Here is a 27,308-nt window from a genome sequence, read left to right as displayed (position 1 = left end):
AGAGAGAGAGAGAGAGAACGATAATGGATCACGGTTATCGAGAAATGTAAAAATGTTGAGGATAAGAGGTAGAGAGAGAGAGAGAGAGAGAGAGAGAGAGAGAGAGAGAGAGAGAGAGAGAGAGAGAGAGAGAGAGAGAGAGAGAGAGAGAGGCAGAATTGATGTACCCAGAAAGCAAACGCCTTTCTTACGTTTCACTTTATTTCTACAACTTTCAGTTTGCTCCGATTTTTATTTTTGTCTCCATTATTTTGAGAAGACACCTTTTTGGTCAGGGTTTCAGGCGCATCTCTCTCTCTCTCTCTCTCTCTCTCTCTCTCTCTCTCTCTCTCTCTCTCTCTCTCTCTCTCTCTCTCTCTCTCTCTCTCTCTCTCTCTCTCTCTCTCTCTCTCTCTCTCTCTCTCTCTCTCTCTCTCTCTCTCTCTCTCTCTATTTAATTTTACTTTCATTCTTATTTCTCTTTCCTACTTTTCGGCTTTTTTTCTCTCGTTCTCCTTTCTTCGTTACTTACTCTTTCTTTTCTCTTCTTTCCTTCCTTCCTTCCTTCCAGTCTCTCTCTCTCTCTCTCTCTCTCTCTCTCTCTCTCTCTCTCTCTCTCTCTCTCTCTCTCTCTCTCTCTCTCTCATAATGCTTCTTTGCACTTCCGCCAACAAGTCAGTCATAATTCATTCTCTTTAACTCATAAGCATGAGAAACTGGGCTCTGAATGAATGAGTGATTGAATAAATAAATACCAAATACTAATCATGCAAATTTCCTTACTAGTTAAAAAAAAATAAATAAGTCAGGAAACTAACCCGAAATAATTGAGTGAATCATAATTATTAACCAACTTTTTCTTTCTGTCGCAGGTAAGGCAAGCAGGAGGCACGCACCACCAGCTGATCCCACGCTTCGTTTTCTGTGGTGCAGTCACCGTGAGTCTGGCCGCGTTTTCTTTACTACACTCACGGGGACTCGAGACAAGACTAGGGGCGGAGCTGGGAGACGCGGAATTGAATAGGATAGGACAAGAAGTAACGGGTTTAAGCTTTACAAGGTTAAAAGAGATAGGAAGGAATTGGTTCTCACAGTGATAGATGAATGGAATACTCTCAATGGGGAGCTTGAGAAGATTAGACAAGTTTATGGACGTATCAGTTTGGGGAATAGAGAGAAGCGAGACTGACACGTGAGTGAGTGTCATAGGAAAATAAAACAATAAGCGTTGGTGCAAAAAAATTCATCAGGCCTACACGTGTCAGTCCCTGTAAGCAACATGCCTACCTATTTCATTATCCTCAAACTCCCTAATGACTCATCACTAACAACCTGAATGCTAAGTCCATTTCATTCATCTACCACTGTGTCATTTGTGAAGACGTGAAGCCAGAAGGAGTATGTTGGGAATGGATGAACCCGGCAGGCGTTACATAGGGTTACATATATACACTGACCACACGGTAACCTGACCTAGGACTAGTAAGGTGATAGTAGATAAAAAAAAAAAAAAGAACGAGACGTGAGAGAAAATTTAAAATGCAGTGAAAAGACGTGTTTGTAATTTTTATAAACGAGAAAGGAGACGGGCAAGGAGAAGGAAAGGAGAGGGAGGAGGTGAGGAAGAGCAGGAAGAGAGAAAGTAAGGGAAAGGAGGTGAGGAAGAAAAGGAAGGCGATAAGTGAGCAGAGGGACGTGAAAAAGAGAGGAAGAAGGGAAGATAGGAAAGAAAAGAGGGGAAATAGGAGAGGGGAAGAAACCAGAGATGGGAAGCCGAAGAAGGGGAAGTGATATTAGTGGAAATGGGGAAGTAAAAGAAGAAAAGGGGGGAAAGTAACGGAGGAGTAGGAGGGGAGAGGAAAGAAGAGAGGGGAAGGGAGGAAGGGGAGAGGAGAAGGGAGAGGAGGAGAGAACTGAATTTGAAAGCACCACATTTCTTGATATTTGCGTGTGAAAGAGAGGGAGAGAGAGAGAGAGAGAGAGAGAGAGAGAGAGAGAGAGAGAGAGAGAGAGAGAGAGAGAGAGAGAGAGAGAGAGAGAGAGCATTATGCAATCATCAAATACTACAGTTTCTTCTTCACAATGTACTACAGATGGTGATGCATTTGAAAACTTTTGTCAGAATTTTTTACTTTTACTGTTTTCTTTTGTCAGCGTTGAGAGAGAGAGAGAGAGAGAGAGAGAGAGAGAGAGAGAGAGAGAGAGAGAGAGAGAGAGAGAGAGAGAGAGAGAGAGAGAGAGAGTTAAAGGTACATTAATTTCACACCTGCTCAAGCCTTCACCACCTGGCGGGGGAAACACGAAGGCAGCACAGGTGAAGCAATTAGAGAGAGATCGAGAGAGAGAGAGAGAGAGAGAGAGAGAGAGAGAGAGAGAGAGAGAGAGAGAGAGAGAGAGAGAGAGAGAGAGAGAGAGAGAGAGAGAGAGAGAGAGAGAGCATAAAAACAGCATAAAACGTGTTGTTTTATGCTGTTTTTAACAGCATAAAAAACGTGTTGTTTTAAGCCTGATGTAAATTTTTTTGTTTAAATAAAAAAAGAGAGAGAGAGAGAGAGAGAGAGAGAGAGAGAGAGAGAGAGAGAGAGAGAGAGAGAGAGAGAGAGAGTTTTCTCGGCTGTATATGAAATAAAACGCGAGATGGCAAGAGGAAAAAATAAAGTTTGTGTGTGTGTGTGTGTGTGTGTGTGTGTGACTTGTGTATGTTTACCTGAAGACATGAGTGTAGTTATGAAGCGTCTCTCTCTCTCTCTCTCTCTCTCTCTCTCTCTCTCTCTCTCTCTCTCTCTCTCTCTCTCTCTCTATCTCTATCTCTATCTCTATCTCTTTTTTTTCCTCCTTGGTCTTATTGCAAGGAATGAAGGAGTGGATAGAGACACCGGCAGCTGGCGGCGGCTAGGAAATGGAAGAGGAGGAGGAGGAGGAGGAGGAGGAGGAGGAGGAGGAGGAGGAGGATCAGTAAAAGCCAGAAAGTGTCTCAAGTGCAAGAAATTCAGAAAGAAAGATGACGAATCAACTTAGAGGAGGAGAAGGAGGAGGAGGAGGAGGAGGAGGAGGAGGAGGAGGAGGAGGAGGAGGAGGAGGAGGAACAGGGAATAGGGAGAGGATGGGTAGGAGAGAGAGAGAGAGAGAGAGAGAGAGAGAGAGAGAGAGAGAGAGAGAGAGAGAGAGAGAGAGAGAGAAGGGGGGATGAGAGATGAAGACTGAAAGGAGGAGGAGAGGGAGGAGGAGAGAAATGGAGAAGATGGAGATGAAGAAGAGACCGGATGGGAGAAGAGAAAAATGAAGAGGAGGATGGATGGCAAATGAAGGAAGAGGAAGGTGGAGGAAGGAGAGAGAGAGAGAGAGAGAGAGAGAGAGAGAGAGAGAGAGAGAGAGAGAGAGAGAGAGAGAGAGAGAGAGAGAGAGAGAGAGAGAGAGAGAGAGAGAGAGAGAAGGAAGGAGAAGGAAGAAAGATGGAAGGAATGAAAGTAACGAGGGGAGAGTGGAGAGAGGAGGAGGAGGAGGAGGAGGAGGATCAATTGAAAGGAATTGGTGTAGATGGAGGAAGAAAGACGAAGCAGCAAATTGGAGGTGAGAAGAGGAGGAGGAGGAAGAGAAGGAGGGAGAAGAAAGAAAAGAAAAAGAAAAAGGATGTGGAAGGAGAAGGAGGATGAACAGGAGGAAAATAATAGTAAGAATAGTAGTAGTAGTAGTACTAGTAGTAGTAGTAGTAAACGAAGAAGAAGAAAAAGAAGAAGACTAAGCAAGAGAAAGAAACAAACAAAACTGACAAAACAAAGAGAAGGAAGAAGAACAAGAAGAACAAGAACAAGAAAAAGAAGAAGCAAAACTAACGAAGCAAAGAAGACATGTTAAATATGTTGACAAAATTATAAGAAGAAAAGGAAGATGAAAGGCGGAGGGCGACATGCTGGGAGACAGAGGAGGAGGAGGAGGAGGAGGAGGAAAGAGAAGGAGAAGAAGAGGGGAGTAAGACGGAGAGAATAATGAGTTGGAGGACAAGAAGATGAAGAGGAGGGAAAAAAACGGACGAGGGCAACCGCGAAGAAGGAGGAAGAGGAGAAGGAGGAGAAGAGGAGGAGAGGAGGAGGAGGAGGAGAAGGAAGAAGAGGAAAAGGAGGAGAATTTTGAATCAGAACTTGGCGGAGAAAGACGAAGAGATGGAAGATAGTGAACAAAAAAAAGTAAGAGAAAGAGGAGGAAGAAGAGGAGGAGGAAGAAGAGGAGGAGGAAGAAGAAGAAGAGGATTAAGAAGAAAAAAACGAGGAAGAAGAACAAGAGTAGAGAGAGGGTGAGTGATGAGACAGAGGACGAGGAATAGAGGAGGAGGAGGAAGAAGAAGAAGAAAAAAAGAAAAAGAAGAAGGAGAAGAAGAAGAAAATGGTGATGGTCATAATGAAGAAAAAGAGAAAAATTCATATAAAGATTACAAACAATAACGAAAGTGACAGAGAAGAAAAAAATAGAAGAGAAAGAGAAAAATAACAATAAAGAGAAGTAGGACAAAAAAAGACAAAGAAAATAAAAATCAAAGAAAGGGAGAAGAAGAAGAACAAGAATAAATTGAGGAAAAGAACAAAGACATAAATAAATAAAAAACAATAAGATAAATTACAAAGAAAGAAAGTAAATATGAGAATAGAGATGAAAATAAAACAAACACGAAAGAGAAGGAGGAGGAGAAGGAGGACAGAGAAGAAGACATAGATCAAAGAAAGGGAGGAGGATGAAGAGGAGGAGGAGGAGGTGGGAGCGCCGTCAAAGAGAAGGCAAGCAATATGTACAGACCAGATGATATGTTTATGATCCGCCACGTGAAAGGGAGGAGGAGGAGGAGGAGGAGAAAGAGGAGGAGTAAGTGAAGGAAGAACAGATATACACATGTAAGGAAGAGGAGGAGGAAGAAGAGAAACACTGATACAAACTAAGTAAACAACGAAAAATGTAGTTAAGTTAATGAGAGAGAGAGAGAGAGAGAGAGAGAGAGAGAGAGAGAGAGAGAGAGAGAGAGAGAGAGAGAGAGAGAATTTAATAACACAAATCGAAAATAATAAAATAAGTATCACTATAGAAGGTGAAACGAGGAAAGGGAGTAAGAAGAAGGAGGAGGAGGAGGAGTACTACAAACACAAAAGAATAAAAGGAAGAATTAAAAAAAATGATATCTTGACCTTTAAGAGATTTTTTTTTATGATAAACTGAACTATCTAATTTAAAGTGAGACGCGGGAGGAGGAGGAGGAGGAAGAAGAAGGGAAGGAGGGAGAGAAAGAAAAGGAGGAGGAGGAGGAGGAGGCGGTAATTGATTCGCCAGCTTGAGTTGAGCTTAAGGTCCAAAATCTTCTCCAGATCTTGACAGAAACACTCTAATAGCTGAGAGAGAGAGAGAGAGAGAGAGAGAGAGAGAGAGAGAGAGAGAGAGAGAGAGAGAGAGAGAGAGAGAGACTACACACAGACAAGCATACACACATTAACTGCAAGACATACATACATACATGCACACAGATATACAGACAGACAAAAAAAAACACAATAACTCACTAAGAAAAAGAAACACACACACACACACACACACACACACACACACACACACACACACACACACACACACACACACACACACACACACACACACACACACACACACACACACATTCACTCACTCATTTAATCCTCTATTTTTTTCCCACTTCCTCTCTCTCTCTCTCTCTCTCTCTCTCTCTCTCTCTCTCTCTCTCTCTCTCTCTCTCTCTCTCTCTCTCTCTCTCTCTCTCTCTCTCTCTCTCTGCATCACCAAAATCACCTTGTATCTATAATTCCTTCCTTTCGTGTCTCCTCCTCCTCCTCCTCCTCCTCCTCCTCCTCCTCCTCCTCCTCCTCCTCCTCCTCCTCCTCCTCCTCTTCCTCCTTCCATGTATCTGGTTAATAAGTTAATAACCTGCTTACTCTCCCACCCCGAGCAGTGCAAACCCAATACCGTTACGAGAGTGTCTTGGCATTAGCTGGAGCTGTTTGATCTGATGTGTGTGTGTTAACGAGAAGCGAAGATGCACGTAAATGTTGGTGTAAAGCTTCTAATGAGAGAGAGTGAGGGGGAAAGTGAGAGGGAGAGGGAGGGAGATGTAATATGTTGTTTCTTTTTGTCTTTCCGTTTTTGTTTTGTTTGTTTTGTCTTGTGTGTTGAGGTGGTGTGGTGCAGAGTTAATATCTTCCTCTGTGTGTGTGTGTGTGTGTGTGTGTGTGTGTGTGTGTGTGTAGTGGTGGTGGTGATGGTGGTTTCTGCTTCTTTCCTTGTGTTTCTTTCAGTGATGCTGCTGCTGGTGCTGCTGCTGTTGTTGCCATCGCCACTCTTACTGTTACAACTCTAATTAACGTCATTAATATCACTTCTATTTTAAAAGCATGAAAACTCAACTCTTTTCCATCTCCTCCTCCTCCTCTTCCTCTCCCTCTTCACATTCCCTTCCTCCCTCTTTTTCCCTCTTTCCTCTTTCCACCTTTCCTCCCCATCGCTTCTCAATGCTCCATCTTCCTCTCTTCACTCATAATAACCTCCCTTCCCTCCCTCTCCCTCTCCCTCTCTCACTCGCCCTCTCCCTCTCTCACTCTCCCTCGCTCTCTCCTCTCCCTCTGAACCAACATAATTTTGAAAAGTCGCCACACACTTACAACAAACTGGCGCCTGCAATATTCATAAATACGAATGCAGATGTGTGTGTGTGTGTGTGTGTGTGTGTGTGTGTGTGTGTGTGTGTGTGTGTGTGTGTGTGTGTGTGTGTGTGTGTGTGTGTGTGTGTGTGTGTAAAGTAAGAGCTTTACTTGTTTAATGGGTTGGTTTCGTTCACAAGATACTAAATCCTTGCAGCTTCAGATGGGATTACGTATACTCTCTCTCTCTCTCTCTCTCTCTCTCTCTCTCTCTCTCTCTCTCTCTCTCTCTCTCTCTCTCTCTCTCTCTCTCTCTCTCTCTCTCTCTCTCTCTCTCTCTCTCTCTCTCTCTCTCTCTCTCTCTCTCTCTCTCTCTCTCTCTCTCTCTCTCTCTCTCTCTCTCTCTCTCCCTTGGATCCTGGTCTCGCTGTACTGTAAATAATTGATGAGTCTTCGTGAGGGGAACAGGTGAAGTGAGGGCGGGTGAGGGGAGGTAAGGGGAGGTCAGGTGAGGGAGGGGAGATGAGGGCAGGTGAGGGGGGACTCTCTTTCCCTCACCCTGTCAGCGGCGCTTGACAGGGTGATGGGGAAAGGGTGAGGGGACAAGGAAGGGTGACATGGTGAGAGAGAGAGAGAGAGAGAGAGAGAGAGAGAGAGAGAGAGAGAGAGAGAGAGAGAGAGAGAGAGGAAGGAAAGGGAAGGGAAGGAGAGAGGAGAGTGTGGTGACAACTTGGAAGAAGGAAGTGAAAAGATTAAATGGAGAGAGAGAGAGAGAGAGAGAGAGAGAGAGAGAGAGAGAGAGAGAGAGAGAGAGAGAGAGAGAGAGAGAGAGAGAGAGGTTGTGTGTGTGTGTGTTTGGTAATTGAGGGAGACGGTAATAATGAGTGAAAGAAAAAAAAAACGTTGGAGAAAGGGAGAGAGAGAGAGAGAGAGAGAGAGAGAGAGAGAGAGAGAGAGAGAGAGAGAGAGAGAGAGAGAGAGAGAGAGAGAGAGATAATGTAGCGATTGAGAGTTTAAAGGAGGAGAATAAGGAAGGTAATAAGGAAAGGAACAAGCACTGAGTTGAGAGAGAGAGAGAGAGAGAGAGAGAGAGAGAGAGAGAGAGAGAGAGAGAGAGAGAGAGAGAGAGAGAGAGAGAGAGAGAGAGAGAATAGCGTGAAAGCTGGACGAAAGAAGGAGATGGAAGGAATAGGAGACAAAAAAATAGTAATTAGAAACGATATGACTGTTGGAATTTGAGAGAGAGAGAGAGAGAGAGAGAGAGAGAGAGAGAGAGAGAGAGAGAGAGAGAGAGAGAGAGAGAGAGAGAGAGAGTAGGTGTCATGTTGCTTTCTGCGAACAATCACCCTCTAACCGCCTGCTTGGAAGGGTGACTGCAGGGGAGACTTGCCTGAGAAACTCCCTTTATTGCTTCGCCCATTGGCAGTTTATTACTTAATTCCCTTTGTACCTCGTCTTGGGAGTGAGGTTGCCTGAAACTGAACTGCTATTTTTTTTTTCGTTGTTGTTTGGTTTCTTAGCTTGTCTTTTGTATCTGTCTCGGTATCTGTATGCTAATTTGTTTGGCTGTTTGTTTCTATTCATCTGTTTATCTATTTATCTTATGTATCTATTTTTTTCTTTGTATCTATTTAAGTCTGTATATATGTATGTATGCGTGTATCTCTCTTTCCGTCTGTCTGTTAATCTATGTATCTATCTATCTCTTTGTCTGTGTTTATCAGTGTATCTATTTATTCGTCTATCTCCTTGCTTCTATCGATTCATTTATGTTTGTATCCATATCTCTCTTTATTTATTTTTTTTATCCATGTTATTTGTGCGTAATATTGTTATTTTTTTTTTAAATTACATACTTACATTAGAATTTTGTAGTATAAGATTTCTCATCATTATTCTGTTTACTTCTCATCAAAAAACAAATATGTATCACATAATCTTGAAATTTCAACGTATCTTCTGTTACTCACATTATTATTATTATTATTTTTTTTTTTTAACCTTCTCCACCACCACCTCTTAACGACTCCTGCAGTATAGAAGACAGTCCCTTGAAACTTTCTCTCTTGCATCTTTTATATTCTTTCCCTCTCGTGGTCATGTCGATTTGAATTAAGAATTAGCACTTCCATCTTTTTTCTCTCTCTCTCTTTCTCTTTCTTTTATTTTTTACCTTCTTCAATAATTCTCAACCTTGAAGCCACAGGAGGAGGAGGAGGAGGAGGAGTAGGGGAGAAGGAAGCAGAAGCAGCAGCAGTAGCAGATAGCGAGTTGTATCCTGTTAAAGTTGAGGTGATATAAGTTATCTATTAAGTCTCGCCACTCAATACAAACTGCCACGTATTTGTATATGGAAAGCTATTGGCCGTGCTTTATGGAACGACCTCAAGCTGCCACTATCTCTTAGCCAAACGAGCAAACACAGATTTCCCTCCTCGCTTCGCCGCCGTGCAAGTTTAGGCGCAGTATTTTTCAGACGCTTTACTCTCATGTGGACTGTTTCTTAAAGGTCACGAAGATTATTAGTCTGATTCTTACTTTTTTTTTCTAGTTAATGATGCAAAGTTCTTGTTAAACTATAAATAAAGTAACGAAAACATCCTAGGAAACCACAATAACTTTTCAGTATAGCCTCTTCAAATAAGTCGACGTTCATTGATAAGAGGCTACGCAGATGATTACTCTGGTTCTCTGAGTCTTTTTTTTTTCTTCTTTTTTTAGTTCATGATGTAAATTTATTGTCAAACTATCACCAGAATCATGAAAGCATACTTGATAAAAACAATTGTTTCAATATACGTAGTCTCTTCAACCACATTAGATAATGAAAGGCAACAAAGATGATTAGTGTGTTCTCGCGGGTGTTTTTCTCAGTTAATAATGCAGAAATTTACATAAATCATCACCTGAATCATGAAAACTGCCTTCAAAACCACGACAGCAATAATGTTTCATACAGGTACTGCCACGTGTAGATCTGACGCCTTCTTGCAGCTTCTCTTACCTTTCTACCTTCTTATATACTTATAGACAGAGCTTATGTAATTTTAACAGGTATTTCTCTAGTCAAGAGTCACAATATGACCAGCACTTACAGACTTGACGGCTTCTTGCACCAACCCTTGTGTTCTTATATACTCGTAGACACAGTTTATATAATCTTAACTAGCATTACTTCCAGAGTCGCAGAAGGACCAATAATAATGAAACAGGGACGAGCACTTATAGACCTGACAACTTACTGCAGCTTCTCTTATGTTCTTATGTGCTCATAGACACAGTTTATATAATCTCAACTAGCATTACTTCCAGTCAGAGAGTCGTAGAAGAACCAATAATAATGAAACAGGGACGAGCACTTATAGACCTGACGGCTTCTTGCAGCTTCCCTTATGTTCTTATGTGCTTATGCTCTTACGAGACCCGGGAACATAGCAGGCTCCTCTATGATTTTCGCTCGGGGTCTTAAGGTCACGGTGTGTGTTGTGTTCTGCTCCCGCGGGAAAAGTTTGGCCCAGTAAAGTGCAGAGGTGTACTGTGGTGTCTCGACTTGCTGGCTTAGTGCATTATTGTTCAGATAGATGGTGATTGTATTGCCGGGTATGAGAGAGAGAGAGAGAGAGAGAGAGAGAGAGAGAGAGAGAGAGAGAGAGAGAGAGAGAGAGAGAGAGAGAGAGAGAGAGAGAGAGAGAGAGAGGAAAAATAAGGAAGGAATGTAAGGAAAGAATGTAAGGAAGGAGAAAGAGAAGTAGTTACAAACACACATACACACACACAGAGAAAGATTGAGAGAAATACAAACATGGAAGCAAATATAGTGAGAGTCAGAAATAGAGAAAGAGAAGGAGAAATGTAACAGCGAGTAACGAAAGAAAATTGAGGAATGTCAGAGAGAGAGAGAGAGAGAGAGAGAGAGAGAGAGAGAGAGAGAGAGAGAGAGAGAGAGAGAGAGAGAAATGAAGAGTTAACAAGGCTGAAAGAGAAAAGGGCGAGGGAGGAAGAGCACAGGAGCGAAGAGGAGGAAGAGGAAGAGGAAGAAGAGGAGGAGGAGGATGAGGAAAGGTTCTGAAAGATGGAAGAAACTTGATGGAAGGAGCGAAAGAAAACGGAAGGCGAGGCTTTGCAACGCGAACTGGAGGAGGAGGAGGAAGAGAAGGAGGAGGAAGAGGAAACGGAAGAGGAAAGGATAAGAAAAATATCTTTGTGAAAAATGCAGCTTGAGAAACGAAGAGGAAAAAATAAATGATCAGGGAAACGAATATGAAGAAAAATTGAAGGAGAATGAAGAAAAATAAAAAGAGGATGAACGATAAAAAAGAAGAGGGATAAAATTGTATGAAGAAAATCTGAATGAAGGAGACAAAGAAAAAAATATGAAAGAACGAGGAGGAGGAGAAGGAGGAGGAGGAAAGAAGAAAAAGAGTAGAAAAAATAAATAAAAAATGTGGAAATGCAAGTTGACGAACAATGGAAAGGATCAAAGAAATAATCTGAATAAAGACATAAAGGTTAAAGAGCAGAAAAAGAAGGAGAGGAATAGGAAGAAGAAGGTAAAATATAAGAATACGGGTTGACAAATAACAGGAAGGATCAAAGAAATAATCTGAATAAAGAGGAAAAGATTGAAGAGGAGGAAGAGGAGGGAGAAAAAAAGTGGAGGAGAAGGAAGAGGGGGAGGAAGAAGAAGAAAAAAATAACGGTATGTAAGACAGTTATGAAAAAGAAAAAAACACAAAGAAAGAGGTGGAAGATAAGAAATGGAGTAAGAAGAAAAAGAAGAGGAGGAGGAAGAGGAGAAAGATAATAATAATATTCAAGACGGTTATGAAGAAGAAAAGAGAAGAAGACAAAGAATGAGGTGAGAAAGAGAAGAAAAACGAGGAGGAGGAAGAAGAAAGGAGGAGGAGGAGGAGGAGGAGGAGAAGAAAGAAGAAGAGGAGGAGGTGTTTGTCAGCCTGACGTCCATAACACTTTTCTTAACAATCCAAACAAAAATAAATAAAGAGGGAAAGAGAGAAAGAGAGAGAAATTCAATAACTTTTCGATACTACAATAAGACTTTATATTTTTCAGAGCAAATACGAGAGAGAGAGAGAGAGAGAGAGAGAGAGAGAGAGAGAGAGAGAGAGAGAGAGAGAGAGAGAGAGAGAGAGAGAGAGAGAGAGAGAGAGAGAGAGAGAGAGAGAGAGAGAGAGAGGAGGGAGGGAGGGGGGATGAAAAATTGAGGGGAGAAACAGTGAAAGGAAGATAGGAAGATGAAAAAGCTGGTTAAATTCTTCCAAACCATTAACATTCTTGTCTCCATTTCTCATTTTCTCCCTCTCCTCTCCCTCTCTCTACCCCTTTCTCCTCCTCCTCCTCCTCCTCCTCCTCTCCCTTCTCTTATTCTCTCCCCTTCCCATCCTCTCCCCAGTGGTATCTCTTCCTCACTTCCTCTCTCCTTTGTGCCTTGTTCATCTCCTCCTCCTCCTCCTCCTCCTCCTCCTCCTCCTCCTCCTCCTCCTCCTCCTCCTCCTCCTCCTCCTCCTCCTCCTCCTCCTCCTCCTCCTAGTCTTTCTTCCCTTCTCTCCTCTATCGCGCCGGGAGAAAAATACGAGGACACTTTGGAAATATATGAATGATTGTATGTAATATGTTGGCTTTTTTTGTTGCCATTTTTCATTGGTGTATTTATATTGTTTTTCTTGCCGCCGCCGCCACCATCACCACCACCACCACCACCAAGGATATTGATAGTAGTAATAATAATAATAAAATAAATAATAATAATAATGCATAAACAATAACAATTACTACTACTACTACTACTACTACTACTACTACTACTACTACTACTACTACTACTACTACTACTACTACTACTACTACTACTACTATTATTACTACTTCTACTACTACTGTTACTGTCAATAACAGCAGAAACATTACTAATTTCATTATTATTACCATATTACCCTTGTTTTTTGTGTGTGTGTGTGTGTGTGATTAGAAAAATTATAACTTTTTAAGAAAATTTATGAAAATAGTAGTAGTAGTAGTAGTAGTAGTAGTAGTAGTAGTAGTAGTAGCAGCAGTGGTTGTAGTAGTAGTAATGGTGGTAGTAGTAGTAGTAGTAGTAGTAGTAGTAGTAGTAGTAGTAGTAGTAGCGGTTGTAGTAGTAGTAGTAGTAGTTATAATAGTAGTAATAGCAATGGAGCAGTGGTATTAGTAGTAGCACCAATAGCAGTAAACACACACACACACACACACACACACACACACACACACACACACACACACACACACACACACACACACACATACACACACAACTTTATTCATGTAAGCAAAATACGTAGCTGCACATTTATGTATATTTTGGAATACACGTGTTGTGTTGATCTGCTTCACATTCACGGCTGGAAACAGTGACTTGTTATTCACTCCTCGCAGTTTTGTGTGCTTTCCATATATTTATTTTGCAATGGTTGGCAAACTCCAGCAACAGCACCAGCAGCACCAGTACCAGCAGGAATGAATTAACATGTTTATTTATATATTTGTCCATACGTAACACTGCCAATGGAATAAATTTATTTAGAATCCCATAACAGGAATAATAATAATAAAGCCAATATTGGTGGTGGTGGTGGTGGTGGTGTATTACTACTACTTATGTTGCTACTACTGCTGGTGCTGATGACTACTACTACTACTACTACTACTACTACTACTACTACTACTACTACTACTACTACTACTACTACTACTACTACTACTACTACTACTACCGCCACTACTCCTACTATTAATTTTTTTTACTTCTATTACACCTAGTAGTATTATTTCTACTTCTACTACTTTTGCAATAATTACTACTACTACTACTACTACTACTACTACTACTACTACTACTACTACTACTACTACTACTACTACTACTACCACCACTGCTAGCGACGGAGTCATAAGGGTAGAATTTGACTTAATTCAATTCAGATCCTTTTAATTGAATCAGAGCTGAATAGACAACCTTTCTTTTACTCTCTCTCTCTCTCTCTCTCTCTCTCTCTCTCTCTCTCTCTCTCTCTCTCTCTCTCTCTCTCTCTCTCTCTCTCTCTCTCTCTCTCTCTCTCTCAGTTCGATTCTTTCTTCTTTTCTCCAAAACCAAGAAAGAAGGAGTCTACTGGGCCTTGCTTTGATCTCTCTCTCTCTCTCTCTCTCTCTCTCTCTCTCTCTCTCTCTCTCTCTCTCTCTCTCTCTCTCTCTCTCTCTCTCTCTCTCTCTCTCTCTCTCTCTCTCTCTTCGTCTGTCTTCATCAAACTCTTCCAAGAAGCAGAAAGAAAGAACAGAAAGAACAGTTCTCATGATGAAGTATGCGAACAAAAGCCACGTAACGTCAATTCATAAATCTTATCAGTTTAAAATTACGCGCGAGAGAGAAAGAATCTTTCATCGTTTCCTCAACAATGCGATCAATGTTCAAGTGAAGCTCGCCGTACGATACCAGCTTTCATTGGGCCCAAACATTTTCCTTTATGAGTAATTACCTAATATGTTTCCCTCTCCCTCTCCCCCTCCCTCCCTTCCTCCCTCCCTCCCTCGCTAACCTGGCCAGCCTCGCCTCTCCTCGCCTCGCCTCGCCTAGCAGGGTCGGTGTAAATTTGCTCTCCGCGCCAAATGCAGTGAACGAAATCAGGAAGGGCACAGTAACAGAGAGAGCGAGCGTGTTGATTTATTTCTTGTGCTGCCAATCGCGTATGAATAATATTGACTTTGGAATAATAATAGCATGTGTGTGTGTGTGTGTGTGTGTGTGTGTGTGTGTGTGTGTGTGTGTGTGTGTGTGTGTTTATTCAGACATCTTGGTTTACATAAGACTCATATAAAATAGTGAAGAAAGAAGAGACTGAGTTTATTTCTTTCTCTGACACCAAATAGATAATACTGGTTTAGCTACGATATGGTTTTCCGTAGACAGATTCTGGTGTATTGTGCAAGGCTAGTCACAATCAGGAAGGACACAGTGGCAGAGAGTGAGCGTGTTGATCAATTTCCTGTGCTGGAAATCACGTATGGAAATATTGGCAGTTCTAATAGTTATAATTCTCTTGGAACAAATGCCGTGTTGTGTAATGCTAATCATGATCAAGAAGGGCACTGCAGCAGTGAAGAGCGACAGTGTCCATTCATTTCTACTGCAGCAAAATCACGCAGAAACATTGGTTTGGCTGTGGTATAGTTTTCCTTTTGTCAGATCCCGCCGTTGTTTTATAAGATTAGAAAGTGGGCAGAGAGTGTCTGTACTCAGCCTTTCTCCTGCAGCAGATGGCGTGTGGAAAAACTGATTTGGCAATAGTTATAGGTTTCTTTGATAGATCCCGTTGATGTGCTATACTGTGTTAGAAAGGCGGCAGAGAAGAGTGTCGTGTTCATTCCTTTCGCTCGCACCCTTTGCTGTGTTAGAAAGGTGGCAGAGAAGAGTGTCTGTGTTCATTCCTCTCCCTTTCAGCAAATCTCGTATGGAAAGTTTGACTTGGCAATAGTTATTCCTTAAATAGATCTCGCCGTTGTGATATGTAAGGCTAATTACAATCAGAAAGGGTACGGCAGAGAAGTGCTACCGTGTTTATTCCTTTCTTCTGCAGCGAATCGCAGATGAAAATAGTGAGTTGGCGGTAGTTATTGTCCTCTTGTGATAGATCCCGGTGTGTTGTGTTGTGCAAGGTCTAGTCGAGTGCTCTTTTGTATCTACTACTGGGAACTGATTAGTGAGCGCTATTGCCAAACTGGTGCTGCCTGTTTGAACCCGCCTCGCTTACAAGAAGGAACTGAAAGCGATTCCAGGTAAATGTAATTAAGATTTTACCGAACGCTTCATGTATACTCGTTGGAAATTCAAATGCACTCACAAAAACTGCATTTTCGTATTGAAAAACATAATTATCTTTCAAAGACACAATCGTTCTCTTATATCGCTGCGCTTGGTTGGTTCTCCAGTACGGTTTTCGACGGGGGGTGGGGGCTCAATTCTGGCACATTACAAATTTTTAGCAGAAGGAATAGCACCCTTTTTATAACCCTATCCATCAGGCCTACACGTGTCATTCCCTGTATAAAACATAACCTACCTATTTTCACTTATCATCCCCATGCATAAATTTGCCTAATCTCTTAAAGCTCCCCATTGACTCGGTACTAAAACCGTGATTACTGAGGCTGTTCCATTCATCCACTAGTCTATTTTGAGGGCCAGTTTCTCCCTCTCTCTTTTTAAAACCTGACTTTTATCAAGCTTGAACCCGTTACCTCTTGTCGTATCCTGATTACTGACACTGATGATTTTATGCACTATTTTTATGTTAAGCTCTCGTAAATATTTCTGTAGTGTAAAAAGACAAAATCAACTTACTATTTTCCCTTTTGTTTCCTCCTGTGTCTCCATGCGAACAATTTTTACAGTGTCATGGAGGTTAACGAGGGACGACCACAGTGATAACAGGTTTAAACTCGCCTTTGTTATGTCTCAAACTTACGGGAGTAAAGAGACATTGAGTAGATGAGCAGTAACATGTATAAGTGTTACAACGGTTTTTACATTGCAGTGAACGCACAAAGAATGATAGTGGTGGTGATGGTGGTGATGGTGATGGTGGTGGTGGTGGTGGTGATGATGATGATGATGATGATGATGATGATGATGATGATGATGATGATGCGGTCCTTAGCTCGCTCACTCTGCGGTATGATGTACCCATGTATGAATTGATGTGAGAGAGAGAGAGAGAGAGAGAGAGAGAGAGAGAGAGAGAGAGAGAGAGAGAGAGAGAGAGAGAGAGAGAGAGTTGAGAGCTAACTTTCTGTTACATATGGAGTTACCTCACCATAGTTCTGCAATATGACGAACTGGAGAGAGAGAGAGAGAGAGAGAGAGAGAGAGAGAGAGAGAGAGAGAGAGAGAGAGAGAGAGAGAGAGAGAGAGAGAGACGGAAGTTAACTTTCTATTAAGGATGGAGTTGCATCACCACACTATTCCTTTGAGAGAGAGAGAGAGAGAGAGAGAGAGAGAGAGAGAGAGAGAGAGAGAGAGAGAGAGAGAGAGAGAGAGAGAGAGAGAGAGAGAACCTAACTTAATATTACGAGAGTCCTCTGAAAGGATGATCACTTCAGAGAGAGAGAGAGAGAGAGAGAGAGAGAGAGAGAGAGAGAGAGAGAGAGAGAGAGAGAGAGAGAGAGAGAGAGAGAGAGAGAGAGAGCATCGAGCGGGTATAATACGGTTGTTTCACTGGATTTGGTGATAATGGTGATGCTGTGAGAGGGAGAGGGAGGGAGAGTGAGGAAGAGGGAGGAAGACAGAGGGAGACGGAGAGATGGAGAGAGGGAGAGAGCGAGAGGGGAGGAGGGGGGCCTGGATACGGATGCAACTCAGCCCACACTTGTAAACCAGACCCGTAATACATCGCTCATCCGGATGGTCGCTCTCTCTCTCTCTCTCTCTCTCTCTCTCTCTCTCTCTCTCTCTCTCTCTCTCTCTCTCTCTCTCTCTCTCTCTCTCACCCACCCTTTCCTTCTGCATATTTGCTTTGCAGTTTGCACAAATGGACTAATTAGGAGAGAAAGTAATGTTCGTTATATTAATAAATATGTTGAATTCTCTCTCTCTCTCTCTCTCTCTCTCTCTCTCTCTCTCTCTCTCTCTCTCTCTCTCTCTCTCTCTCTCTCTCTCTCTCTCTCTCTCTCTCTCTCTCTCTCTCTCTCTCTCTCTCGTTAGTCATATAACAAGACTATGGTGTGACAACTTAGTATGTAGAAAGTCTGATGTCTCTCTCTCTCTCTCTCTCTCTCTCTCTCTCTCTCTCTCTCTCTCTCTCTCTCTCTCTCTCTCTCTCTCTCTCTCTCTCTCTCTCTCTCTCTCTCTCTCTCTCTCTCTCTCTCTCTCTCTCTCTCTCTCTCTCTCTCTGATATATGAACACTTCCCATAAGTGAGTCCGCTAGTAATGGTGTAGTAATGGTGTTCTAATTGACATCTCTTATTGCCTTGCTTGTAATGGAGCACTGAGGTTTTTAGACAAAGTTTCTCTATAACACGAGACATTAGTAACGACTCCCGTCATACAGAGAGGCGCAGTGAAGGTCTAGTGGTCCTCGTGGCTGTGTTGTAACGAGTGGTAAGGGTTACGGGCAAACTTTCTCCACCAATGTCCGGTTAGTTTTACAATACCTCCGTTCAGTAACCTCACGTCATGCTAGAGAGTTAGCTTCGGTCCGTCCGTTAGTAATACTGGCGTTTTGCAGTTTATGGATGTCAGGAAGTTGCCAGTTGTTTGTCGGGGAGGGAAGGAATTGCTATGCTTGTAGTCAGTCGCTGAGTGTCAGTAGAGATGATGTCACCACTTGTTTGTGAGAATGGGAGTGGTCAAGGTGTAAGGAATGAGTAACAATAGATCATTTTTAGCCATCGCAATTTCTCTTCTTTTCTCTTTGTTTTCTTTTTTTTTCTTGCGAGGGAAAGGAGAGTATTATAAGTGAGCTTCGTTATATCACATTCTTCACATTCGTACTCATTGCATCACTTCGTTCAGCTCATGAATTTCATAGAGTCACCAGTCGTTTCTCGGAATAGATGAAATACGTATATTTGCACTGGATGACTAACTATAGAGATGATTTTTAATACCTTTATGCTATTTATTTATTTATTCATTTGTTCATTTTCCTATTGATTTATTTACTTGCGAGGGACATTACGAGTGGACGTCGCTATATCACACATACTAACTACACCACTTCATTATAACCTTAGATCCCAATGTACCACTATTTCGTTATGGCAGAGGTGCGTAATAGCTGCACCACTTCGTTATAACCACAGCTCCCGAAGCGCCAGTATATCGTGACGGCAGAGCAGACAATAAGTACCATTCGTTACGGCCGCAGCTCCCACGTTACCAGTATTTCGTTATGATGGGGATGCACCGTCACTGGCCCTCGTTACTGCCACACCACTCATTGCCTTTACTTCGCTGTGAAACAAAGGTCGTATAATAAATATTCGGTATAGCCACACGGGCATTAGTTATTGTATGAACACGTTAACTGTGCATATATCGTTTTTATAAAGAAGATATATTTAGATTTCTCTACTATGAAGGAAATACACTTAACGAGCTGGATTGTACAAATACACGCTATGGACATACAATTTTCTTTACTATGAAAGAAATATACTTAAGACAGTACAAATAAAGGCCAGTTATGTATATACTATCCCTATAAAGAAAAAAAGTATGTCTTTCCCCCTAATATAAAATAAATAAAAAAATAAGAACAATATAGCATACGGGACAGTACAAATATAAGACAACTATGCATTTAATATTTCCTATAAAGAAAAGGTCATGCTTTTCCCATATTATGAAAAAAAAAAAAAATACACTAACAGCAACGTAATACAGTAGATTTCAAACATGAACATACTTTTAGACCCAGAAAAGACTGTTTGGCTCGTCTACAATACCCTACATTAGCCATCTCTCCTGGCTGCTCCACTTCCCAACCTTAGTCTGCTTCTCCATCCCCTTTCCGGCACATCACTCATATTCCTTCCTTTACTGCATCAATTGTTGTCTGGAGCACTGTCGTAATAAATCAATCAAATCAAGTAAAATCAACATTCACTGTATCCAATGAACCTTTTCTTTGGTCTTCCTCTCTTCATCCTTCCAGCATTCTCCTCCCATCGGTTTCCTCTTTCGTTTATGGTTAGGCTTTATTCTTCTCTCTACTTTTAATTACAGTATTAGATAAATAACAGGAATTGCAGTATAAAAGAAAACAATAATGTAATCTAAGCGGACTTTTCATGTAGACGATGGTATAAAATATTTCTTGGTATGGGAATGTGAGAGAGACAATACAATAAAAGGAAGAGAAGGTATTGTTTAATGGTAATATTGTTTGTGTTGGAGAAAAGAAATTAACAACAATAACAAAAGTAGAGAATGGTGTACTGTTCTTTGTTTACGAAGGTGTAAGTGTTTCTTCTTATGAAAATATTGAGACACTAACTACAGTATCAAGGAAGAGAAAAACGTGCAATCTAATGATATTAATTGTGAATAGAGTAAATTAATGTATAGGTGTAATGTAATGCTAATACTTGTGGATAAAAATTATAAATGCTTGTATAGTTTAATCTAATGCCACTCTTTGTGAAAGAAAGGTATAAATGTTTATAGATATAATTTAATGTTTTTATTTATGAATGGAGAGTATAAATGTTTGTATATGTGTAATCTAACACTACTATTTATCAATAAAGAGTATAGATGTCCCTTCCCATGCGTGCAATCCAGCGCTATTTATGAGTGAAGGATACACATAAATGCTTGTAATTAATAGTGTGAATGGGGAGGGAGAGGCACACAGGAATACAGCATAGGTCCAATAGCTCGTCCTGGCCACAGTACCTACGCAATACACATAAGTCTTCCCTTACAACCCGCAGCGTGCATGCAGTCTACCTCCCCGCTATGACTCGGGTGTCGTTCGTTATAAGCCCATTGCACAATAGCCATCGTCCGTTATAACACCTGTGCCTTTGGCCTTTATATCCGAGGGTTGCGTTGTTCGTTATATCAGAAGGTTACATTGTCCGTTGTGGTTGGCGTTCGGTGAAACAAGAGAACCATATTCTGAAACACTTCTGCGCCACACCTCCAGTACATTGAAGCTACACGGATGTTTAAGGGTATTTTTATGGTCCTAGTGGCAGGTTAACAATATTTTCACATTTTTTTAAAACTGGAGAAAGTCTTGGGAACCGTGCTAATCATTTTTGTGGCCTTCAGAAATAGTCGTGGTGAGAGAGCAAAATGTTTCAGAATACAGACATAAGTAAGGGTGAAGACGACAACCTCCACCACCACCACCACCAGGGATCGGAGTGCGTGCATCTCTCACAGCGGCGCTCGACACAGCCCTGCGCCACTAATAGGATACAGATCGATACAAATAGCTTAATCCTAATATAATCTGCCTCTCTTACCCCTCCTCTCTCTCTCTCTCTCTCTCTCTCTCTCTCTCTCTCTCTCTCTCTCTCTCTCTCTCTCTCTCTCTCTCTCTCTCTCTCTCTCTCTCTCTCTACCTTTGCTATATCAATCTCGACCTCCCTCTTTTTCCCTCCCTCCCTCTCTCCCTCTTCTCCCTCACCCATTCTGTTGTCCATTCTCCTCTCCTTCCCTCCCTCCCTCCCTCCCTCCCTCCCTCCCTCCCTCCCTCCATCCATTATTGCCCCTTTCTCTTCACTCTTTCCCCCCGCTCTCTCTCTCTCTCTCTCTCTCTCTCTCTCTCTCTCTCTCTCTCTCTCTCTCTCTCTCTCTCTCTCTCTCTCTCTCTCTCTCTCTCTCTCTCTCTCTCTCTCTCTCTCTCTCTCTCTCTCTTTGGGGAGGGATATGTTGGCTAGGCAGAAAAAAGGAAGAGTAAGGGAGAAGGAAGAGAGGAGGATGGGTTAATGGGGAGAGAGAGAGGAGGGAAGGAGGGAGGGAGGAAGAGAGAGGGAGGGAAGGGAGGGGAGGAAGAGTTAATTGGGGGAGGGAGGGAGGGAGGAAAGGTAGAGGAGGGAGTAAAGAGAGGGAAAGGGAGAGTAGAGATTCAGTGAGAGAGAGAGAGAGAGAGAGAGAGAGAGAGAGAGAGAGAGAGAGAGAGAGAGAGAGAGAGAGAGATAATGGAGAGTCTGTCATCTATAGAACATGTGGAGTTTATTGTGTTTATAGTTTGTTGTTGACAGGTACGTTCGTGTTTACATGGAGGGAGGGATGATTCTCTCTCTCTCTCTCTCTCTCTCTCTCTCTCTCTCTCTCTCTCTCTCTCTCTCTCTCTCTCTCTCTCTCTCTCTCTCTCCCATCTGTTTGGATATGTGTTTGTTGTCAATGTACAGAATAATTTAAATTGAAACAACTCACGGAAGAGAGAGAGAGAGAGAGAGAGAGAGAGAGAGAGAGAGAGAGAGAGAGAGAGAGAGAGAGAGAGAGAGAGAAATGGTATAAATTTACCTATGCATCTCTCTTGTCCTCTGTCAATCCTGCTGCCTCCCAAAGTACTCTCTCTCTCTCTCTCTCTCTCTCTCTCTCTCTCTCTCTCTCTCTCTCTCTCTCTCTCTCTCTCTCTCTCTCTCTCTCTCTCTGATCCCTATTCTCAATAATTAATTTTTCGTTTCATAGGCTTTACCTTATTCATGTAGTGTATGTGTGTGTGTTAGTCTAGTCTGTCTTGCTATCTGTATGTCTGTCTATCTGTGTGTGTGTGTGTGTGTGTGTCTGTCTGTCTGTGTCTAAAGCAAAGATATCATAGAAAAAAAATAGCAGACAGAAGCAAAATTTGGGTGAAGGAGAAGGAACGAGAGGAGTGACTTTTTAATATTCCCTCGTGACTCTGGGACCGAGACGTGAAGGCCGGGAAGATATTTGGTTAGCAGGAGAGCAGAGAGAGAAGAAAAAAAAATGGCTCTCTTTGCAGCGGTGAATTATGTATTACCTTACCGTCTCCTTCATATTTCCCGCTCATTTTTCACTCTCCTTGCCTTTTGCCTCCTACTTGCACCCCCAGTCACTTTGGTTTCTCTCTGCCTCGTGAAGTCTCAAGAGCGTAAGTAAAGATAGGTGAGGCAAGGCAAGGCACACACACACACACACACACACACACACACACACACACACACACACACACACACACACACACACACACACACACACACACACACACACACACACACACACACACACACACACACACACACACACACACACACACACACACACACACACACACACACACACACACACACACACACACACACACACACACACACACACACACACACACACACACACACACACACACACACACACACACACACACACACACACACACACACACACACACACACACACACACACACACACACACACACACACAGAGAGAGAGAGAGAGAGAGAGAGAGAGAGAGAGAGAGAGAGAGAGAGAGAGAGAGAGAGAGAGAGAGAGAGAGAGAGAGAGAGAGAGAGAGAGAGAGAGTGTGTGTGTGTGTGTGTGTTTAGTAGTTGGGAGTGCGATAATAAATAATGATTGAGAGAAAAATGAAGGTAGAAGAAGAGGATACAGAAAGACAGAGAGAGAGAGAGAGAGAGAGAGAGAGAGAGAGAGAGAGAGAGAGAGAGAGAGAGAGAGAGAGAGAGAGAGAGAGAGAGAGAGAGAGAGAGAGAGAGAGAGAGAGAGAGAGAGAGAGAGAGAGAGAGAGAGAGAGAGAGAGAGTTTATCTGAGTGAGGGAGTAGTAAGTTTGTCAAATAAGTCTCTTGGATTTTTTCTCCCACCTCCGTCACTTCATTCTTTCTGCTTGATCTGTCTCGTAAAGTCTCGTAATCCCTGGAACTTCCTGCCTGCTTCTGTATTTCCTCCTTCCTGTGACTTAAACTCTCTCTCAAGACGGAGGTTTCGAGACGTATATTAGACGATACTTTTTGACCTTTCTTTTGCTGCTAGCTCTCTGTGGGCCTTTTCTTTTTCTTTTCCCTCTTTTTGTTCCCCCCGCCAGTGCCCGTCTTACATAAAAAATACGGCCAGGCAGGTGCGTGTCAGCGCTGCCCGGTCTTGCATCCGCCTTGCATTATCTTATGTCAATTTGCTGTCAATTTTCAACACCACACTTATGGGTGGAAAGGCGGGAAGGTTTAGGTTAGGAAGTGTGTTAGTAGTCGGGTTTTGTGTGTAAAGTTTGTTCTCTTGACTTTGGGATTTTTTTTTTTTTGTTTATTTGTTAGTATTGATATTTGTAGTGTAAGCAGTATTTTTTTTTTTATGTAAGAGATGCAGTGGCCAAGAGTAACAAATATATAATAATACATAATATGAAAAATGTGGTCATGGTAATACTTTTTTGTAGTGATAGTAGTAGTAGTCGTCGTCGTAGTAGTAGTAGTAGTAGTAGTAGTAGTAGTAGTAATAGTAGTAGTAGCAGTATCAGCATCAGTAACAATAATAACAACGACAGTAACAAGAACTTACAACCCAAATAAAGAAAAAAAATTCAAACGCAATAAAAAAACTGTAAAAAAAGCCCTCCCCCCTAGAAAATAAAATAACCCCACACACTTCACGACTCAAAGCCAACCAAAATAAAATATATAAGGGGACTTCTTTTACTCTCTTAAGGTTTTACGACACTCTGCTTGCGTTCAGGAGACGCCGCAAGGATACTGAAGGTAAAGGCGGGCGCGATACTTTTACGAGGCACAGAAGCAAGCATGAGAAGGCTGCGAAAGATTTTCTTAATTGACTTAACAAGCATGTGACATCGAGAGAGAGAGAGAGAGAGAGAGAGAGAGAGAGAGAGAGAGAGAGAGAGAGAGAGAGAGAGAGAGAGAGAGAGAGAGAGAGGAACACAATATGACTCCTAATATATTCCAACTTTTTTTTCCAACTATTTCATTACGGCTAGGGGTAATTTAGGAAGCAATTACCGCCTATAGTTTATAATACGGAGGATGAGGCAGGCACTAATAAATCATTTGTATTCCCTGCAACTATTAATGTGCCAGATTAAACAATAGACCCCACCAGGTGTTGACACGTGCCAATCAGATAGGAGCGGGTGCGCACAAACACACACACACACACTCTCTCTCTCTCTCTCTCTCTCTCTCTCTCTCTCTCTCTCTCTCTCTCTCTCTCTCTCTCTCTCTCTCTCTCTCTCTCTCTCTCTCTCTCTCTCGTGGGAAGTAAAGGAAGAGAAAAGGAATTATGAAACCAGAGAAAAGATGGTGAAAAGAAGGAAGAAAAAGGAGGGAAAAGAAAGTGAGGAGGATAGGAAAGCAAGATGGATAAAAGGAGAGAGAGAGAGAGAGAGAGAGAGAGAGAGAGAGAGAGAGAGAGAGAGAGAGAGAGAGAGAGAGAGAGAGATGAAGAACAAAAATGATAATTCAGAAGGGAGGGAAAGCCACCAAACATAACACGAGGTAGTGAAACTTTAATATTAAATAAATAAGATTGGGTTATTATTGATATTACTATTGTTACATCGGCTTAGCACTGCGAAATTATACAAAATCAATGTGGTTTTGATATTATTGTTATCATTGTTGCGCCACGGTAGCAATGCGAAATTATACTAAAAACAATCACTGTTAGGTTTATTATTCTTGTTGTTGCAACGGGGATCTTAATTAAGCCGCTAATCAATGTTGTTTTCTGGTCTTTTGCAGGTGAGTGGAGTAAATAACAGGCGAGTCTGTACGGCCAGGTGAGTGTTGGCATGTGTGTGTGTGTGTGTGTGTGTGTGTGTGTGTGTGTGTGTGTGTGTGTGTGTGTGTGTGTGTGTGTGTGTGTGTGTGTGTGTGTGTGTGTGTGTGTGTGTGCGTCTGTCTGTCTGTCTGTCTGTCTGTCTGTCTGTCTGTCTGTCTGTGGTCGTTCGTTTTCTTATCAATATAAAATGATACTAGATTTTTTTTATATATTTACATTTTATTTTCATTCTCAATTTTTTTCTCCTTTACCTCCTAATGCATAACTTCATAATTCTAGAGAAGAGAAAGTAAAATTATCGTTTTTTTTTCATAATTGCCTTCATTATCTATATATATATCATCATTATTTCATGGTATCTCTCTGTTTCCCTTCTTTATCCTTTAATGTCTTACTCCTTTATTCTGCTTGTGAAGATAGATAGAATAGAATGAAGAAAAGAATGAATATGCTGTTTATCTATTAATTCCATCCTGTTATCTACTTATCACCATTCTTTCTTTCTACCTCTCTGCTTCTCTTCTTTATCTCTTTTGTCTCACTCTTCACTGATACGGAAAAGAAAAAAATATAATGAATGATTTTTTTCGTAATTGCATTCTTTCATCTACTTATCATAATTCTCTCCATCTATCTCTGTTCCTCTCCTTCATCTCTTAATACCTTTACTGTGATATGAAAGATGCAGAAGGGAGAAGACGAGGAAGAAAGAACTGAGAGGAATGAACGGGGCTGAAGGGTGAAGAGGTGATAACAGGGTGGAAGTGAGTGATGAGGGGAGGAGGATGGGGGAAAGGATAGTGGAAAAATAAATGAAGGGAGGGTGAATTGGAGAGAGGGTATGGGTAAAAATGATAGGAAGTAGAGGAGAGTGATGGGGGAAGGACGGTGGTGGAGAAGGACGAAGAGGAAGAGGAAGAAGCTGGGTAATATTAAGTTTGGAATGGAAGAACAGGGAACTGGAAGAGAAATGGGAAGATGGAGATAAGAAATGAAGGAAAAGAAGGAAGAAAGAAGCGAGGAAAATGGAGTGATAACTGGGAAAAAAAATAAGAAGGAAAGAAAAAGGATGAAGGATTGAAAAAGGCAGAAGGGATGGAAGGAAGAAGAGGAAGGAGAAAATAATTAATAAAATAGCTGGAAGGATTGAAGAAAGAAGCAAAAGGAAGTATGAAATAACAACGATAAAGGGAGTAGGAAAGAAGAAAAGAAAAGGAGGGAGAAGAAATGAGAAAGGAAGATGACTGAATAACGAGAGAAGGGAAACAATCTTCAAATAAGAGAAAGGACAGAAAAGAGGAAAGAATCTGGAAAGAAAAAAAGGAAAAAGAAAAAGGAGAAATAGGGCAGGAGGAGAATAGAGGAGAAAGAAGAAAAGTAAGGAAGAAAGAAAAGAAGGAAAAAAAGAACACTAACAAAGGACAACGAAAGAAAGGAAGAAAACAGTAAAAAAAAATTTTGAGAAAGTAAAGAAGAAGAGAAGTGAGAAAGAAAGGTAATAACAAAGGATAAAAGGAGAGAAGCAAGAAGCAAGAATAATAAAAGACAGGAAGTAAGGAAGAATGAAAATAAATAAGGAGGGAAGAAAGGTATCATGTTTTTATTTATTTATTTATCTTTTTTTTTTTTTTTCTAATCGTACCGTGTCACCGTTCACTGCACGCTCCATGACGACAGATCTCTATACCCCGCTCATTATAACTACGAGCACTCCTTTCATTGCGTCTTATTAAGCTGTTGATTCCCACCTGCTACTGTATTGTTCTGTCTCCTTGTCCCTTCTTCCTTGTTGGTAACGCTTATGTTTGTTGTCATATTTTTATTTTATTTTTTGTTTTTTTATATATATGTGTGGTTTTCCTTTACTGAGCTGGAGAAATATATATTAATGTTTTTTTTTCTTTTTGTTTTTAGTATGATGTGTTTTCTGTTATAAGCAGTTACTCTCAATACTACTACTGCTGATGATGATGCTTGTTCTACTACTACTACTACTATGTCTACTATAATTATAACTCTTGCTGCTGATACTGCTGCTATTACTATTAGTGCCACTTTATATGTAGGGTATAGTTTCCAAAGCTACAAAAACTTTTAAAAAATAATGATGAGAAAACATTAATTGCTATGCTTACCAAAAAGTAAAAGGATATTCAAGCAGACCTTGTTACTACTACTATTACTACTACTACTACTAGTTATTACTACTACTGCTGTTTTTTCTACCACCACCACCACCACCACCACCACCACCACTACTACTACTACTACTACTACTACTAGTTATTACTACTACTGCTGTTGTTTCTACCACCACCACCACCACCACCACTACTACTACTACTACTACTACTACTACTACTACTACTACTACTACTACTACTACTACTACTACTACTACTACT

General features: G+C 41.4%; 1 protein-coding gene across 1 annotated transcript in view; it reads left to right on the top strand.

The window, feature by feature from the left end:
* Positions 1-855: 855 nt before the first annotated feature.
* Positions 856-27,308, top strand: part of LOC135113234 (uncharacterized) — a 269,545-nt gene continuing 243,092 nt past the window's right edge. Inside the window, 2 exon segments of the mRNA XM_064028420.1 lie at positions 856-917; positions 24,864-24,901. The gene's annotated coding sequence lies outside the window, so the exon portion shown is untranslated.

Source organism: Scylla paramamosain, chromosome 25 (genome assembly GCF_035594125.1).
Source record: "Scylla paramamosain isolate STU-SP2022 chromosome 25, ASM3559412v1, whole genome shotgun sequence".
NCBI classification, from domain to species: Eukaryota; Metazoa; Arthropoda; class Malacostraca; order Decapoda; family Portunidae; genus Scylla; species Scylla paramamosain.
This window is presented reverse-complemented; position numbering and strand designations above follow the sequence as displayed.